This window comes from Numida meleagris, chromosome 2 (assembly GCF_002078875.1).
Source record: "Numida meleagris isolate 19003 breed g44 Domestic line chromosome 2, NumMel1.0, whole genome shotgun sequence".
NCBI lineage: Eukaryota > Metazoa > Chordata > Aves > Galliformes > Numididae > Numida > Numida meleagris.
This window is the reverse complement of record NC_034410.1, coordinates 142,750,018-142,766,053: the sequence shown is the minus strand read 5'-3', so window position 1 is coordinate 142,766,053 and position 16,036 is coordinate 142,750,018. Positions and strand designations below refer to the sequence as shown.

General features: G+C 40.3%; 1 protein-coding gene across 2 annotated transcripts in view; it reads left to right on the top strand.

Annotated features, from left to right (window-relative positions):
- Nucleotides 1–16,036, top strand: part of COL22A1 (collagen type XXII alpha 1 chain) — a 230,283-nt gene that overhangs the window by 8,313 nt on the left and 205,934 nt on the right. Inside the window, exon 1 of one of the 2 annotated variants that reach the window (XM_021388270.1) lies at nucleotides 3,766–3,832. The exons of the other annotated variant lie outside the window; for it this stretch is intronic. The gene's annotated coding sequence lies outside the window, so the exon portion shown is untranslated. Of the gene's footprint in view, nucleotides 1–3,765; nucleotides 3,833–16,036 lie in introns of those variants that run through there. 2 annotated transcript variants of the gene reach the window in all.

Sequence of the window (16,036 nt, the reverse complement as noted above, 5' to 3'; positions counted from 1 at the left end):
TAAGAGCTTCGTATAGATTGAAACTATCAGAGCAGTTTAAGGGAGCAGGAGGGTCTGGGTAAGATGCAACAGTGTGATGTGACAATTTTATCCCAGAGTTAGGATCCTTCAGGAGATGCAAGTTTTGATTGTGATGCCAGTGAGCTAAGTGCTCAGTCATGTGCAGATGATATAGGAAGTTTTAGGCTGTTCTGACATTTCTGTGTGAAGCAGACACTTATGTGAATGATCTTTTTGCTTATTCCTGTTATAAACAGGATAATGTTTACTGTTTTTCATTCCCATTAAGAGATGATTTTTTTACATTGTCAGTCCTACACCATCTGCAAATCACAGAATCATAGAATTGTAGAGGCCGGAAGGGACCTCTAGAGATCATCAAATCCAACCCCCTTGCCAAAGCAGGCTTCCTAGACCAGGTTCCACAGGTAGGCGTCCAGGTGGGTCTTAAACATCTCCAGAGAAGAAGACTCCACATCCTCTCTGGGCAGCCTGTTCCAGTGCTCTGTCACCCTCACTGTGAAGAAGTTCTTATGCACGTTTGTGTGGAACTTCCTATGCTTCAGTTTGTGGCCATTTCCCCTTGTCCTATCACCACACACCACTGAAAAGAGTCTGGCCTCGTCCCTTTGCCTCCCGCACCTTAGATATTTGTAAACATTAATCAGATCCCCTTTGAGTCTTCTTTTCTCTTGCTGAACAGTCTGAGGTTGCTCAGCCTTTCCTCATAGGGGAGGTGCTCCAGGCCCTTTTTAAAATATTGGCCTTTATCTATGAAATCTCTTAATTAAACAACAGTGTTACGAATGCTGTTGACCCATGCCTAGGTGATGGGACTCATACTATTGTGCACTCAGCTTTTCTGCTTCATTACCAGCTCTTCTTGTTTAGCTAACTTGTTCTAACACTTGCCTGATCAGATGGTAAGTGCTAATCCATTCTCTGTTCTGTGACAGTGATGCTGTATAGGAAACCTTCTCTCCTTAAATACTCTCCATAAGAATGAGAAGGGTGAGGAGGCTATTAATCCTCTTTGAATCCTCTATAGCTGTGTACTCACAGGATTTGTGAAATCCTATCTATTAGATTGTAAACTCATTAGGCACAGGGATCGTGTCTGGTAAACAGGACACCTTTTTCTCCTGTCCCAGCACAGACAATGTGGCAGAAGGAGGCTTTCCTTTTGGTGCCAGACTTGCTCTGCTGAACTACACTCTGTAATGTCACGGTAACCTTAGGCAAAACTAATCCTTCAGTGTCCAAGTTCCCTGTGTGGAAAAAAGTGGCATTTTACAGACTAGCTAGCATGTAAAGAGACTGCTCATAACCCTTTTTCATCCCTTCAGGTCCTGCTTCCATTTCAGTTCAGAGCAGAGACTTGCTGGGAGATGTATGCTAATGGGAGACTCGAGGCACGGCAACATCTGGAAGATCAGATGAGGGAGCATTTTATTTGAAGACTTTAAAACACTCAGGAGAGAGAAACTTGGAGAAATGTGGATGGGAAAATCATGTGTAACTCTTTAGGGTAGAGCCTGACTTTGAATTGTTCCCCTGCCAAAATCCCCTAAGGTGCACTGAGAGGGAATGTCACATAAACAAAATCTGGGGTGACGATACACAGTTATGCTTCAGAAGACTTAGGCAGGTTGCAAGAGGATTTCTGAATGCTTTTCTCCTGCCTACCCTTATTTTTCCCACCATTTGCTTATTTTGTTTATTCATCAACTAACTCCCCTTTCCCCTGCTCGCTGACTTCCTATATTGCTTGGGAACACACAGTGCAAAGTGCTGCACCCAGACCCCTCAGCAGTATGAAGTGTCTGTGAGGCTCTGGTAAGTTTTACATTGGGTCTTACAACCCAGCAAGTGGTGGAGTCACCACTTGGTGAACTAGGTGTTCAAGAAATGTGTAGATGTGGCACAGAGGGACATGGTTTAGTGGACATGATGGTGATGGGTTGACAGTTGGATTAGTTGATTTCCAACCTTAATTATTATATGATTCTATGGTTTCTTCATGTCTTACTGGGGTTTAAAAAGAGTCAAATATCACCTACTTGTGGTTCTGGAATTGCCACTGTTTAAAGCATATTGCACGCTGCAAAGAATGCAACTTTTTGGGCAGTCTGGATGACAGCTGGGCTTGTTTTGTCCTTCTATAAGAAGATCAGGTGCACACTGAAGCAGACCAGTCCTTTGATTCTAAACATTACTTAATCTTGTGTTTTACTGGAGATGAGCCCTTTTTATCCTTAGATTTATCAGAAAAGAAAAGCTTGTGGTCTTCTTGAGGAAGTCGCACTGAATAAAAAAATATTCTATGAATTTCAGCCCCTAAGTTATGAAGTCACTCTGATATGTCACACAACGGCTGAAAAGAATGGAATTAGAAGCTAAAATTTGCAAAAGTGGTTGTCAAGTTTTAGATACTGGGAGAAAACTTTCAAAAAGTTGTGTTGTTATTTTCTAGGAGAAAGAGGGTTCCCATCTCTTATTAAATAAATAAAATACTCAACATATGAAGAAGAAGAAACACTTTAATCTTTCTCAGATTGTTCTGCTGAAGTGAAAGTTTTAAGATACATTTGAAAATGCAAGCTGTTTCCTTTGGTCACTGTATAAAAATAATAGCATGCATCTCCTTTTCAGCACCTGCTTGTGTGCCATAGATTTTAAGATCCCTGATGTGCTCATGAGAAAAGCTGGTGATGAACATGAGTTAGATTTTGAAGACTGCAGGAGAAGTCTGGATGGATGGGGACTTAGGGATTACTTTATATCCAACTCCATGCTTGAAGAACATAAGTTTATTTTTCCAGTCTTTCCTTGTATCCCCTGAATTCAGAGAGATGCCTCTAACTTTGTTCTCATTGATGCTTTCTCAGACAGCAAAAACTGATTCTTGGAATATAGTTTAAACTCATGGCTGAACAGAATGGAAAATATAGGCAGGAAAATTAATGCAATACTGCCTTTAGGTTTAATGCTTTCTGAGAATAAATCCATGAAGTCTAGGAAGGGCTCTGTCACTAGCAACAGTTTTCTGTGATTTAATGTTTCAGCAGTGTGTTTAGTGTCATATGGACTTAAGTGGAAAATGAATCCCAATTTATTGAGGCTTCTACTGTGGTTTCTTTATTTAGGGGTAGATTCTGTCATCCTGATAAATAAATTATGGGGTACTTTAATCTGCTAAGAGGTATGCTGAGATACCAGTGGGATTGTCTGAACATCGATCTTTTTGCAAGCTGTGTTGCTAAATCAGCAGGGCTGGCAAGTACTGTAGGCATTTCTGAATCTTATAACTCAGGGTGTGGTATTTAAAAAAAAAGAAAAATTGTCTCAGTTGGCTTCTATTGATGTGATGGGTTTTGTAGGACCAATTGAATTAATGAAAATATTTAACTTTTAGAATGTTTTCAGTAATTGTCAAAATTCAGTTGTTTAGCAATCTGAATTAAATGGGTATCTGCAAATATTGGTGTGTTCCCCAGTAATTATGAGGAAATAGGGTCCAGCACAGCAACTGGTGCATCTATCTTCAGGCAAAAGGGAGGGCAGGGAGTACTTCTGTGCTGTCCTGGTCCAGGAGGGAGGCAAGGGCTGGTGTTACCCAAGCAGTAATCATGGGAAGCATTGCAGTGAGGATAACCCTTCACTGTTGTTCTGTTTCTGCTTTTGTGGTGGTGGTGAGGCTACTTTGGTCCCTGGGAGGGTTCTGTCAATGCTGAGCTCTGCCCACATCCTGCCTGTCCCTGCCTGTTTACTTGCAGGACTCCAGGCTGCGAGAAAGGCTTTCCTTTGCCACAAGACAGAGCTGAGAAACAAGGTAGGTCTTAGACATGGTAGACAAAATACTCGCCCTTTCTCTCATTCTCTTCCTAAGTTGAGAAAGGGAAGAACATAGGCTGATCCTAATTGAAATCTTTGCTTTTCCCCTATAAATATTCCGTTAGCTGTGAGATGCACGTTATGCAAAGGCAATGCTGCTATTTATAACTTGTAGTTGAAGAGCAGTCTCTCATCAAGTAGAAGAATCATCTCAGAGTAACTGTTGAATGGGCTTAAATGCTGTGGTAATGTAATTTAGGACCTTGTCCTCTGAAGAAAGGTGGCTAAGCCTCGGCACTGGGGGCAGTGCGGCTTTATTTGTACTTCATACTTGTGGAATTCCATTGAGGTTGGTTTTTTTTTGTTGTTGTTGCTGTTGCTATCATTTTTGGTGTTTCCTTTGATTTACACCGATACATGGAATTGCAGCTGCAAATCAGGACAGAGACTGAGATACCAAGGATTTGCTGTTACAAAAAAAAAATAATTGATTCCTGCTACTTGGAATCTGATGAAACTGAAATGTGTTGAGCCTAGATACTTAGTCTGCACTTGCATGATCTTCCCAATAACTCATGTTCCTTTGAAGTCATTTCGTTGTCCTGATTTTCCTGTTCTTGAATTGTTGCCAGTGAAACTGAGTCCTCCTGGTGTAATTCATGGGCTGGAATCATAAAGCTGACACTCTTGTACACTGGTATGCACTGAGAAAGAAATCTTTTTGCCTCCGGGATGTTATTAGGCACAAGATGACAACTTATGAATATTTTCCAGGTATCATAATGCTTTCATACACTGGAAGGTTGAATAACGTTGATAAGCGTCATAGTAACATGTGACAGGAAAACTAGCATTTCTATTGCATTCAGTTGCAGCTAGCTTTGTTCTAGCTTAAGATGGACATGGAAAACCTTAATGCTGAGGCTTGTATTCTAGCTTTTAACATTGCTCTTTGATTTTGATGCTTACAAACTTACAGGGACTTCACATGAAAAGCACACAAAAGTAGGGGAAGCACTGCTCAAATAGTTATTTGGTGACATCACTGTGGTTATAACTGACTTCTTTATAAAAGCAATCGACGAACTTTTATAAAAAAACATACCAAAACAAAGTTACTAGATAAAATCTGAGAGTAAGCTATGAAGGGTGTTGTATTGCTGGTTGATTTTTTTTTTATGTGTGTTGATTTTTAATCGTGTTCATAATTAGCGAAGTCAGAGGCAAGCTAGATGAGCTCCTGCAAGTGGGTAAATGAATCAGTGTGCCAAACTAATATTGTGGAGTGGAAAGGAAATAAGGTGTTCATTGCTGGTGAAGAAATTTGGGAGTGTGTGAGTGGATGTACCTTGCAATTTTGTCTGCCAAACATTTTTCTACACATGTCAGAAGTAGAAAGTTGGTGTCAGGTATGAAGAACCGTACTGTGTGTTTGATCTTTTCTATTTTTCACACATCTTAGATGGAAATAAAATTCTCTCTGCTCAAAAAGGACAGCAAATGTGAAGTGCTGGGGTACTTCTCTCCAAGTGACTTGGGAGTCAGAGCTGGTGTTCATACAGCTGGGAGCACCAGAGATGAGTTAAACCTACAGCAGTCTTCTGACCAGATGACTTTTTCAAAGAACAAAAGAAACCCAGTACTCTCTTCTGGTCATACATTGCTACTTCAGTAGAAAAAAAAAATCCCATTCAACAGATAAATGTCAAACATGACCATTGCACTGTATGATGCCAGTCATATAAAGAAGATCGTGACGTGGAAAGGCATAGCTTATGTAAGTCAAGCTGAGTATAATGGCTCTCCAAAGCTTTCATATCCCAAGTGGTGCTGAAGATTTGTCGCTTTACTGCGCTTGGTAATGTAAGTAAAAATAAGGCAGAATTCTGACACAGTGAATGTTTCTCTATATCTAACTATTTAGCTGTCTTGAACAATGATTAATTCTTTACCCATCTCCTTCACAGCATTTTGGGACTTAAACCAGTTATTGCTGTAGTGTAATGCTCGGATGTTAGATTTGCCTGAGAGATGTAAGTCTTTGTGCCGGCACGTTGTTTCACTGCAAATGAAAGCCACAGTCCAGCAATTTTGATTTAAGCACACTGAATTTTGGAGAGAAAATTCCTTCCCAGAATTTGGGAGTCACCCCAGCAACTCGCATGCCATGCATGCCAAGTGGATGAGGAAGGGCGGAAGCTGAATGGAGAGCAGGATTGTGTTGGGAGACCTGAAAGTTAAATACATAAACAATAGCTGAAAAAGGAACTTTCGTAGGTAGCTTTAAAAAATGTTTCCTAGTAAAAAATATGCTGAATGCAGTCTCTATAGCTGTTTGGGGGGCTTTTATGGAGAACTTCTTGAGGTACTTACTGTTTAGTTGTAGACAAATGCATAGTTTTGCTCACTGTGAGCATTCAGCATCACCTTGTGTTTGGCTTCTCTCCTAGAGCATTTAAGCTGCTGCTGGTAAGCAGCAGCAGCGTTCAGTTTCTGGAGGGCATATAGAAAGCAATGTGCTATGATCTTGAGAATTCTTTTTTTTTTTTCCTTTATTGCACAAGTGAAACACTGATGGTGTTTTATTTAATTTCTTACTTGTTTCTTACTTGGGGCTCTTTTTAGGCAAAGGAATAACTTGACGTTGTGGAGTTTCATGTTTACTTTTAAAGGGAAAATTTTAATTTTTTAATGTATTACTTGAGTGTAGCAACTCACTCTGGACCCCCCAAAAGAGGGGAGGGTTTCAGTTTAAAGCATGATGACTTAAGAGTGCTAGAAACAGAATATTAATGAATTCATTCCAGAATTTCAGTATATTAGGTGATGGTAACTGACCACCTGAACAGCTCTCTAATTCTGGTACAGGAATATTTTGTCTCAGAAATCAAGACTGAGGGCTTTCTAGAGCAGTAAAAATACTACATCTTTTGTACAAGATGTAGATAAGATACTGGTATTTTAAGTGTATTTTTGGACCTATGCTTTGCAGGAGATCAGACTGCACATAATTCTCCCTTTTATCTGTAATAAACTCTAAATAAGAGTTTTTCCTCTGAATACATCCACATGAATATCAAAAACTTTCATTAAATTTGGCCTTTTGCATACCCATGGAAAACAAGAGTTGTAACTCCTTCTTTTTATCCAGTAAGAAGCAGACTATCAGCCACGCTAACACAGAGACAATAGAGCAAAACAAGCACAATCTCATATTTTCTTTCATTTTTTTAAAAGTAATTGAAATAAGAAGATATGCTTAAAATACTCAAAAAGAAGCAACATCTTTATTAAAACTGTTACTCTTCAGAAAACCACTGCACTGGAAATTTTGCTTATTTGTATATGGGGCAAACTCATGTGCATCTCTGCCTATTATGATGGTGCATTAGTACTTTTGCATATTCCTTTGTATGAGAAGGAGAGCAAAGAAAAATGCTTGCTACTTGGTGGGGAAGGAGATCCAGTAACAAAAGAAGTCATAGAAAAGGTCAAAGAATTTTGCTTTTTTTCACCTTTGTTTTCACTGGTGTTGTCTGCCCTCAGGTAACTTCATTTTGGTCCTTCTACTCAAATCTGCTTTTGTAACACAGTTTCATCATTCTGGGAGGGACAGCTACTTAGGAATCTAGATGGGCTTCTTCTGTTCCCCATTAAACAGATTTTCTACTCAACAGTTTACAGCCTCTGCATCTGAACTTGCTGAAGTTTCCTGTTATTGGTATTCATCTTTTTGTAGTTGCTGCTTTTGGCTGGCTTTCTTATGTCACCTTGACCAGACAGACATCTGCTGAAATATCAGTATCTAAATCTTTACTGTTTGTCTAGGCTGTCTTTATTGCCTCTGGGGAAAATAAGCACTTCTTGTATGTAGTTCATTTATTTTACTCATTCTCTTTAGAAAGATGTAAAATCAATCTGGCTATGGATTTTTTTGTTTCTCCATGAACTAGAAAGGGAACCCATCCTTAGTAGCTCAAGTATGAAAACACATGCGGTGTTAGACACCTACAATTTGAGTTCAGATTAGATAAATAGGATACAATGAGACTTGAGGTGATTCATACCTCTTCCAATCAATGTCAGGATTATTGACCTGACCTTGTCTCCCCACTTGCCTGAAGCACAGAAAGGCAGACTGAACTGTTGTGCAGGACTGGAAGGTATTGACCTTTCTTGTAAACCAGTTAAGTGATAATTCTTGGATGTCTGACATCTCCCTGGTGGGACAGCTGTGTGTGTGCTGTAGAACACAAATTTTTTGCTTCTTTTCCTTTCTATGGGAGTGGCAGTGATGGTGACAGCCCTTCACTGAAGAAAATGAGAGTAGCATACGCATTCTCTGGCTAAAGTTCTTTTCTGATTCATTGACAGCTTCTGGATCTTTATTTGCTAGTTTTATGTGTCTTCTTCGCTACTTGCCTGTTGTTCTTACTCACAGCCCCGGAAACATCAAAGCCAGGAAAAGGAGCAGGCATGGAGCTTTGCTGTAGGTCTTCTGGCAGGATCCTGACAGGATTCATGGACAGTAACTTCCTTCCTGTTGCACTGAGAAACTTGGGGGAGGGAGGATTGAAGTGTGTTTTATCTCAGTCTCAGACTTAGGATCCTTGTAATTCTGGTTTTGCTTGCCTCTTGTATGTTCCCATTGCCTACTTGTCCTATGTTAATGATGGCCACAGCGCTGGGCAGAGATCCCTGAAATATCAAGGATATGCTGTTCAACTTACCTTGGCTCAAAGCTGATACTGCCTTAAGGCTATGCCTCTTATTTCTCTTAATTTAAAGCGTATTGTGATGGTGAAGACATCTACATTCTAGACCAATATGGTCAGAGAAGTTGCATCTTTCCGTCTCCTCCTAGCTCCAACACCTTTCATGGCTGAGAGAAGTATTTGAGGTTAGAGCCAGAAGAGTCTTGGGGGACATTTAGGAAACATCAAATTTTCCATAAAACCTCCTACTTCTGCGGATATCTAAACTGATTTCCTCTTACCTTCCTGCTCCACTCTGCACTGGTGTGGCCTCACCTTGAGCACTGTGTGCAGGTTTGGGTGCCACAATGTAAGAAGGGCATAAAACTATTAGCGTACAAAACAAGGATATGAAAATGGCGAAGGGTCTATAGAGTGCAAGATGGATGAGGAGCAGCTAAGGTCACTTGGCTTAATCAGCCCAGAGCAGAGGAGGCTGAGGGGAGGCCTCATGGCAACCTACAGAGGATGGTGGGCATGGAACAGGCTCCCCAGGGTAGTGGTCATGGCCCCAAACTGCTGGAGTTTGAGGAGCATTTGGACAATGCTCTCAGATGTAGAGTCTGATTTTGGGTGCTCCTGTGTGAAGCCAGGAGTTGGGCTTTATCCTTGTGGGCTCCTTCCAACTTGAGATAATCTATGATTCTATAATTAATTCAGAGTTCTGTTGTTGGGCTTCAGCAGAACTGAGTGCCTTAAAGGATTTCAGCTACACAATTATGAGAAATAAACAGTAGCAATCCTCAGTGGGTTCCAGTCTTGTTTTGTGTTTCAGGCTAGTATCCCAAGTGCTTTGCTACTATGAAAAGTACCTGTGAATTGCTTTCTGCCCTGAGGCCCCTCTGCAACTGGGAGGCAAAAAATGACATTCTCTAGAATTTGTGGAGGGAGAGGGTTATAAAGTCATTGAATCATCAAATCATAGAGTATTTGAATTGAAAGGGACTCTTAAAGGTCTTCTAGTCCAATCCCCAGCACTGAACAGGAACATCTACAGCTAGATCGGGTTGCTTAGAGCCCAATCCAGCCTAACCTTGAATGTCCCCAGTGATGAAACATCTACCACATCTCTGGGCAACCTGTTCTAGTGCTTCACCACCCTTAATGTAAAAAAAAAAAAATAAATAAATCCCTATATCCAATAAGATTATGTCCAAGATTGCCTGCAAGCTGCCTGTTTCTTTGTCTCTTCAGCTGTCCTTTTCCTTTCTTCTGTTTTAATAGAGAGGTGGCAACACATGTTCTCAGTAAACAAGAGCATGGAGGTACTCAGAAGGATGGGTTTCTGGTAGTGGATCTTTCACAGGGAACGAGGCTTCCTGCAAATGTCAAGTGAAGAGGGAAAGCATCAGGGGAAAAGATGAGGTTGAAACCCTGCTATCTGCACCTTCCCATGTAGTGACAGGTATCTCCTGGTTTTATGGCCCCTTGTCACAGATCTTTCACTTTTGCTAGTGCGTTTGTGTCCTCTGGAGAGTCTGGGCTTCATTTAAAAGGCCAAGATCGTGAAAACTGCATAATGAACAAACTTTGCAATACAATATCTCTTAGTCAAACATAGCCATTATTTTTTACACAAACTTTCAGGAAATTAGATGGCTATTAAATTGTTGGAACAAGTGAAGAAGAGATTCACCCACACAGTGCAAGTAGGAGGCAAATGTATTCCTGTTTTGGGAAATTTTCTGTCATCTGGACAGTTCAGCAGAAGCACTGGGGAAATGGTGGGTGAGTGTGTGGTATACTGCATATTAGTGTAGCTCTTTTATTAACCCGAAGAGTGAGAAACAGTTGATATCAGCTCATTTCTGGAGCTTTTAGGGATTCTACTAATCTTTATCCATGCCATTAACATAATGCATAGGGCAAGAAATACAAAGCAATTCTTCCTTGCATTGGCCTCAGTAGGATTTCTTGGAAATACATTCACTGTGCTCCTCCCTGTTAGAATATATGTTGCCTATTTTCCAGATTTAGGCTATTACTACCATCCCAGTTCCTGGCTCTGGCTCTGTTAGCTGACTATATAAAGCCATGACATATGGGCCTTTTTACTAACATAATCCTGTACTGTACTAAAAAAGAAAATATTAGGTTTCATTCCAGGAGCTGGAAGAACTTCCATGAGGATATAAAAAGCAGGAAATCGGCCCCTCTATGAGTAGAGTACTCCTCATATTGAATAGCCTCAAGGGGCTCAGTGTTAAAGGCGTCTTCCTAGTAGTTATTGTGGGCTGGAACCTCTGTCTATGCTTGATAGGAAATGGGATTTGGGGGTCTTTGCCCATGCAAGCTGCAGGGCTTAGGACTAAGGACTGGTGTTCTATGACCCTGTAAAAATCAGTGTGCTCCACATATATGGCAGTAAGTTTGTACCGGGGATAAATCAGGATTTTGAAAAAAAACAAATATTTCTACAGTTTGAACTATTTGCTTCCTCTGTGGGCATCAGTTTAGTCTTTGCCTTGCTTACATCAGTCCTCATTAAGCTGGATATCTCTTACACCAGTGACTGCAAAATTAAATGTCTGAATTGGGCGCCTCATGAGGATTACAGTGTTATCTATAATCCTAATTTGCTGGCAGTCTGAATTAAAGCCGCTGGACTTTTCAATTCTAGGATATCTGTATACTGCAAACCCTGACAAAGTGGCAGCACAAAAGACATTTCATATGTTGTTAAAAAAAATGTAGGTGAGGAAGATGGAGAAAGTTTTCCAAGTCAGCGTGATGGAGTCATTATTGGGATGGATGAGTTGCCTTACTGAGTAACGTAGTTTGGCCTACTTGTCCAACCGTGTGAGTGCAGCCTGTTTGTAGGAGAGGTAGCAAGGTAAATTTGGGAATGGAGATATGGATTTGGAGGTATCTAGCCACAGACTTTGGGAGATTATGTCGCAGCAACTTTTTATGTTAGGTTAGTTTTGGGTTTTCTAAGCCAATCGATAGAAGGACTTCTAACCTTGATGTGCAAGGATATAATTCAGATCTGGAGTTACTATCTCTGAATAAATCACTGGAAAGTTATACTTGGAGTAATTGCATCAAGGCTTTAGCCTGCAGACACCGCATAGCTGCAGCAGGCAAAAATATGTTGCAAAGTGCTCAGCTAGTACTTAGGGCATTTTAGAATTGCAGAAATTTGGCAGGCAACCAGTAAGAGCTTGTTCTAAATTGTCTGTAGTAGGTGCATTTACAAAGGAACCAGTTTGAGGGATACATGATCTAAGCATAGGTTAAGGAGTCAGGAACTGTTAAATTCCAGTTCTGACCTTCTCTCGGGTTTCCCTGCAAGTGCATGTGAAATGCTGTGGGGGTTAAAATAACATTTCTAAGTTTGCAAGGTGGAACATGCAGAAATTAGAAAACGCTCATGCTGAGTTGATCCAGTCCCTTATGGAATATGCTTTATGACCCTTTTAGGCACTGAGTTACCCTTCTCTGTATATTTTTTTCCCATCCAATTCCTGACTTGTTGAGTCTCCTGGACAGGCACCAGTCACTTAGTAAACAACTTATTTATTAAATTTCTCCTCCTGATTGTTTTATATGCAATTTATTTATTGTACAATCAAACTTCTTTCCAAATGCAACAATATTGATCATTCACTGGGACCTGTAGTTCCAGCACCAAGTACGTCAGAGTAGTAAGAATTCAGCTGAGGGAAACAAATTGATGGGTTTGAGTGCTCTACTGATCTTTCCTCAGCACTCCATTTAATCTCCCATCAAAATGACAGATCTCTCTGGCTAGCAGTCATGCTAACCATCTCTATACATCTGATCTGTTTTTTGGGGATCAGGGTAGAAGTCGCTCTTGAGATGTGATATTGAAAAAGAAGAGAAGAAACTCTTCAGTTCCTGCAGCAATGGCGGTACTTACAGTAAACACCGGAGAGCTGTTGGCTATCAGGGTACATGAATGTCCCCATCCAACAAGCTGCAGAGGTGTGGATAGTCTCCTCCCTGGTTTCGGCAGACTTTGTATCAGTTGTTGTTGAACACAACTGGTAGGGACACGGTTTAGTGGGCATGGTTGGACTAGATGATCTTAGTGGTCTTTTCCAACTTTAATGATTCTATGACTCTATGAACAAAGTACCTCAGGAGCAATGATGGTGTTAGCAGAAGGTTTTCTGCTTTATTGTTTATGTGGGTTTTGAAATAGTGCTTGCTGAAATCAGTGGCCTTTTTTTCATTAACTACAGTTGGCTTTGGATCAGGCCTGGGAAGATTTGCGTCTACCAGAAATGCCACTGGATGATTTCTTTAAAAAGCATTGAACTAAAATATATGATGGCGTGGGCTGATCGGGGGAGAGAAAGTCCCATTTCTCTTTTATATGGTCTGCTTCCTGCTCATATCAGCAATAATTTAGATAATTAAATTGCTTAGTTCAGTAGTTGGAAGAGACATGATCAGAAAGCTGACTCTGCTAAGACGTCAGATGCATTAGTGTTCTGTTTTTTTTGTTTGTTTGTTTTTATTTTTTGCGTGTATGGGTAAAGCTTTATAATTGGATACTGTCTTTTGCACCCTAGGCTAGCTTCTTCTTCAGAGGAGCATACTAATGACATTTAAAATCACATTATGAATGTCAGCATGGAACATTTATATTGCATACAGTGAAGGTTCAGTGGCAGCAGACAAATGGGCAAAATTAAGCAAAAAGTATTAGCAGCCCCCTTTGACTTTAACAGTAAGATGCACAGGTCAATGTTGGGGTTTAGTAAAACATATCCTCCAGCATAAGCTCAAACATACTAAAGAGCACACCAAAGTCCAAAACTGGATGTGTTTTTTTACATTTAGACTTGAATCGCTGCTCCTTGCACTACCCCTGTAGGGTCTTTGAACTTTTACTCTTGTGAGGTAGGAGTTTTGTTAGATCACATCAATGAAATTCTCATGTTAATGCTGACTCCATTATTTTGTGGGTTTTTTTTTTAATTTATTAATACAATTTTGTGACTGATTCACTCCTCTAAAGAATGAAAGAGATCACAGAAATTGACCTGTTTTTTTTTTTTCCCATCTCTGATTCACAAGGGTTTTGGTATTGATGATGTATCTCGAACCAGGACAGAACAGCAGTGGCTGAGGGAGGGATTATTGTGCTTAAATCACTCACCCTAGAAATACTGTGAAGTTTTCTGCTCTTCCACATTCCTTGCATCTGTCCCTTCTTTTCCGTTTATTTTTGCAGAATACCTTTTCTAAGCACACAGTTTTGCTGCTATCATACAATCTCTCCTCCTCATCCCCTGAATTATGGTGACGTGAAAGCATTATCTGAGAAGCAGGTTAAAACAAATCCCTGGATGTCCCTTCAGCATCACACTCAGGCAGAACAAAGACAGAGAGAGCAGGACAGAAAACCGCATCATCTTATTCTCAAAAGAGTGGCTTTATTTTTCCGAATAATCTGAAGTCAGGATATTCTTTTCATTTTTATTCAATCAGGAAAAACAAAACAAAACAAAAAACATTCAAACACAATAAAATTCAGCTCAGCTGTTCATTTTGGTTCTGGATGTGTATGTGATGCTTTGGACACAGGCTCTGCTCCCAGCCTCCATAAAGATCGAGAAGACAAAACAGCATCTCTTAAAATGCAGGAGTGCAAAAGAAACCTGACATTGAGCAAAAGAATAAAGTACTTTTGAGATGAGAAGACTCAATTCTCCTTCATCTTTTTTTCAGTTAATTTTTTTTTTTAATGTCGCTTTTTATGAGCATATATTTGCCAAACTGAGTATATTTATTGTTCAAGAACAGACAGGCCTTACCATGGATGCTCACTGACCTAGGTCTCTATAACATTCCTCCAAAAATGCAATAGCAAAGTTAAAGGTTGTATAGAGCTTGTGTCCATCTTCTGCATATTGTTTGCTCAGCTGTGAGGCTGTACCAATAGCTTGGTCCTATGCCTCTATTTTAAGCACAGAGAGCTCACTATAATATCCACCAGCATTCTTTTCAGCCTTCCCACATCATATTTGCATGCAGTCAGAATTATTCATTCCTGTATTTCCCACTGAACTATTAAAAATGGGACCTTGGGCATGGAGTCTAGAAACTCAGTAGTAATAGGGCTTGTCAGTTCTTTTTGTAGTATCACTTAATACATCTAAATATGTCACAAAGTAATCCCACAGTGAAGTTTGCAAAATAAGCAGAAGAAAAAGAGGTGTTTTTGAAGAGTGTACACTGACTTACGCCACTTTAGGACAAGTACTTGCACATGATTACTAAGTAATAATAACAGAAAACCATGTTGGGCAACTGGAAACAGGATCCACTAAATATAAGTCTTTACTTCTGGATCACTCTGAAGCCTGAACTGTCCCACTCTGGGCTCCTTTTCAACAGTTTCTCCTGGAATGGGACATAAATGTTGGTCAGCTGCTGGAGTTGCAGACTGGGCTTAGTCTCACAGTGGTGAACTGAAATGAAGAAGAAACCACTGTGGAAAACCTCTCACAAGAAATGCTTTATCTACAGCCTCTCTTCTAATACCTCTGAAAACTTCATTGCCATGATATGAATCCCATTGATGTGGATGGGGCAGTTTTATCTTCCTGAAACATCCATTTGTAAACTAGTTGACAGTTAAGAGACTTGGTTCAATTCTCCATGCTATAAAAATGGATAAAATTATGTATTTTGGCCCGAGTGCAAGAATAACACTGAACCACAAATGTGTATTAAAGCCACCACAGGTTATGATTCTAGATTTTAAGCAGATGTTCTGATTTAATTTGCATTTCTCCTCCCCTATTTTTAGTCTAAATGACTGTTCTGAGATACTTTTCAACATTCATAACACAGCAATGAGCTCTTGAAGTATTTTAGCCTAGAGTGGGGATGAGTGACTCCTTAGAAACACATTTCTCAAGCCTGGTCATACAAGTAGCCCTTCTGCCCCAGCAGAAGTGGATGAAGTGAAGCATGTCCACCAAACTCCATGTCTTTGCCTTTCAAGCCGGCATGCGTCCATCCCTCTGCCATTCTGCTGAGTGACACCAGCTGGTGGTCTGCTCCATTTATCCCAGCCTTGTATGAGTTAGCAGCTGGCAAAGGCTGTTTTTAATAATGTATTTATAAAGCTTTGCTGCCGTGCAAGCCCAGACACACAGAAATGACGTTTTGAGCTCTCTGCTCTGAAAGTGCAGAATGCCCCATGGCAGATCTGGTTTCCCATCTCTCCCTAAATGCCAGAAACCAACATTTCCTAGGAAAAAAACCTTGGGCTGCAGGCTCCCATAGCTATTTAAAGTTGCCTGCCCTGATCCCTCCACAGGCGGCTGCCTGATTGGTATTTCAGTAATGTGTTTATTTAGAAGGAAATTCTAACTACTGTAAGGCTTGGTGATATTTTAATGCCCTTTTTACCTTGCAACCTTTTCTAGCAAGCTCAGACCTGAGAACCTCACTGTCTCACAGAG